Source organism: Capsicum annuum, unplaced genomic scaffold, assembly GCF_002878395.1.
Source record: "Capsicum annuum cultivar UCD-10X-F1 unplaced genomic scaffold, UCD10Xv1.1 ctg1519, whole genome shotgun sequence".
Taxonomy (NCBI): Eukaryota; Viridiplantae; Streptophyta; class Magnoliopsida; order Solanales; family Solanaceae; genus Capsicum; species Capsicum annuum.
The window spans coordinates 1-3,332 of record NW_025820637.1 but is presented as its reverse complement, the minus strand read 5'-3'; the positions used below and the strand labels follow the sequence as shown (position 1 = coordinate 3,332).

At 37.5% G+C, this 3,332-nt stretch overlaps 1 long non-coding RNA gene across 1 annotated transcript; it reads left to right on the top strand.

Annotated features, from left to right (window-relative positions):
- The first annotated feature begins 6 nt into the window (after positions 1-6).
- LOC124890315 lies at positions 7-1,939 on the top strand. Its single transcript, XR_007049105.1, has 2 exons — positions 7-1,531; positions 1,633-1,939. It is a non-coding gene; the product is annotated as an uncharacterized LOC124890315 (long non-coding RNA).
- Positions 1,940-3,332: the final 1,393 nt, after the last annotated feature.

The window sequence follows — 3,332 nt, the reverse complement described above, 5'->3', positions numbered from 1 at the left end:
ATTATCAACTTCTGCCCTTCGTATATGCAGCACATGAATAGCGCCACCAATGTGCACCAGAATTTGCAGGGTGCTGTCATACCGAGCTCTAGTTCAGTTGGCATGCGAATTCAATATCCTTTCTTCTTGTTTAGCTGTCTCATCTTCTGGATCTTGATATTTCATAATCATCCTTTTCTCTTTGTTTCTGCCGCTTTGTTGTTTTAGCGATCTGAGTCTGACTGTTGACTTGAAAGTGTGAACTTTGATGTTGGGCAAATATTTTATGGGCTCTGTGCTTACACAGATACAATCTAGTTGAACAAAGTTATCTTCGGGGACGCTGAACGGGCAATATTTACATGCTGAAGCTCCCTTTGGAATTTGTGATTCATAGGGCTTTTCGGAAGTGGAGAACTCTCAGTTTTTGAAATATCATTATGATTGCTGCTAACCGAGAGACACCTGACTAGCATTTTATTCATGATGTTGGCTTGTTCTTCCTTTGCAAATGTTGTGGCCAACCTCTTAAAATTTTTTCCATTGTTCTTTTTCTTTCCTAACATCCAAAATGGAAAGAGAAAATGATGATAGTGCTTTGTGTCTCCACGTGACATTTGAGAAAGGTCTATGCTTCTTTAAAAGCTTACACTTTACCTGTAGCCTTTTTCCTAATACATAAAACCACGATCTATGTGAGAAGTAGAGATGATAATTTATGCTACAAAGGCGTGATAGGGCTCATGCAAAGTACTCCTTTAGGAGTTTGAGTTTTATAAATTTCTAACCTGTCCCTGATTTTAAAAAAAAATCTAATCTGTTCTAACATTCTTTGGATGACCATGTTTTCTCCTTAATATTCAGCTACATAGTCAAAGAATCCATTTGGGAAACGGAAGGACTTTGGCCACCCAGCTGTTGCCTCCAACGCAAATGGAGGTCCTCCACCTCTGACCTGCCAGTAGCTTCAGGGATGTATTCTGTTCTCTATGCTCTGCTAAATACAAATGCATCATGCAGCTGTTGCATGCATCCTTGCTATCATCAAGTCATGGGCATTGTCATCTTGACATGAACATCTTTTTGGACCATATCATAGTTTATCCTAGACATGCATTTGAAGCACTGTCATCTCAACATTGTCGGCTTATTCTGGGTTCACATTTGTGATTTCATAGGATGCATTTAATTTCTGGTCTTACATCGTGTTGGTCTGTGGTGTCACATTGTATTCTACATTTGAGAATTTCTTTATTTGGTACTAACATATGTTTTAAACCTCAAATGACTTGCTATCACCTCTATCAATGTATTATGTATGTAGTGAAATAGAATCTGCATCATAAATTGTGATCATCCATCTCAACTCTCTCTGGTTAGGGTTGTCAGTCACTCCATTAACCTCTTTAACTTAAAACTGATGATAACACTGTAACATCCAGGTTTTCAGATCCTGGAAATTCCACTGTGCTTGTGTTATGCAGGATATGTGCTAAAAGAGGGGACTTCCTCTTACTTGGGAATGGCCAATTGCTGGAGTTGCTTTGTCCAGGTATTTTGTTCCGCAAGCAGAGTGTGCACTATCATATAGATGTTGATGTGGCGCCCTATGAGAAAGATAGTTCTTGTCTTGCTTGTTTCCTTTTTTCTCAGCTGACTTCAATAGTCCAACTGCAATCAAACGTTTGGACTCCTTGAGTTTCATGGTTGGCTTTGGTTGGATATATGATGTGTTACAATTTAGAGTGAGCGACTTTGAAGAGCAATAGTTAAAGGATTTTGTAGGATCAGAAAATCCGGAAGATTCTAAATCAGCCAGTATTTGTTCTTTTATTTAATTTAGAGGTTATAACCATGTAACTTGATTTCATTGGTTAAAACTTCGGAATGGTGCATTGCCTAAGTTTTATCAATGGACTGTTTGGTTGGAGGGACTGAAAAGATGATCTCCGAATGATTATGCAGCGTATCGTTGGCTATGTGAAATCATTTATATCTTTACTAATGCAGTGTTTGGTTGGTTGGTGGCATTAGGTGATATTTGTATTGTTTTTCTTTTTTCTTGGGTACAATAGTTTTACAAAAATATCTTTGAAATACGTGATCTTTATGTAAGGTCACTTGTATTATTATTACTGCATAATTATCATAAAATTTATGCAAGTTATCAGTGTCTTGTTATGTTCGAGTGACTAGTAAGCACAGCACATGATTCGCTCCTGGTGTTTACATGAAAGCAATGAATATGTGACATTTTCACACGCTACAACATACCCAGACCCAGTTCACATAGGGGCGAATTTGTGTAAAATAAAAAAAAATAAAAAAAAAAAAGGATTGGTTGTATATTAAAATATATTATTTGAAGGCACTTATGGTCGAAGGAGATGGATTGGTTCACTTGTTTGAGAACTGGTCCTATGTCCTCTTAGCTCTCAACAAGCGTCTTTTGCTTTCTTTTTCCCCATTTTTTAAAAATTCCAAAGCAGCCTTGCTGCCCTGTTCAATGCCCATCCGTAATTTTTTTTTTTTTTTTTTTAAAATTTTATTCCCTTATTTCTAGTATTTTAAAATGACAAAATTTGAAGACGTACAAATGTACACCAAGTTTAGGCCGGTCACTTTGTTTTGAGATTGTCCACTTGAAATGATGGTACTGCAGTTGTTGCAAAACTAGTTATCGGCAAGCAAAATGTCATCTATCTAATTAAGCTACGAACATAGCACTGCAATTATACAAAAAATTAATATTAATTAATCCCCCAGAAACACAGACGACAGAGGCAGTCACTGAATTAGACAAGGAAGTGGTCAAAAAGAGTCCATACGCACACAGATGAACGGAATGGTGGGGACCACATTTCTGCCGGAACATTTCTTTATTAAAGTTCGTTCCACCATCATCGAACATTTCGTTATCTTTAAAAAAGAAAATCCTCCTACTTTTAACTCCCCCCTCTCCTCTACTGATCTAAGGTAGTTAAAGCAGCACACTATTTTCATATTTATCCCTTTGACGCAGCGGTGTTTTCTCAACATGTTCCCATTTCCTTTCACACTTAGACGACCATCACGCTGTTCAAGAAAATTCCCATTTCCTTTTCCCCTCCTTAAATTACACCTCAAATTTCTTCCTGCTTCCCACAAACATTTCTTGTTTATATCCAGCTAGCTTAATAGCACTCTTATTCTTGTTCAAATTATGAAGATTGATGTCAAAAATGTCATCTTTTTCTACCTTTGCTGCTTCTCTGTGTCGGTTTGTGCTCTCAATTCCCATGGCACAGTTCTACTTTCCCTTTTCAGGCACTGGACTGCTGTGCCCTCCTCTGTTAAGTCTTCTTGGAATGCTT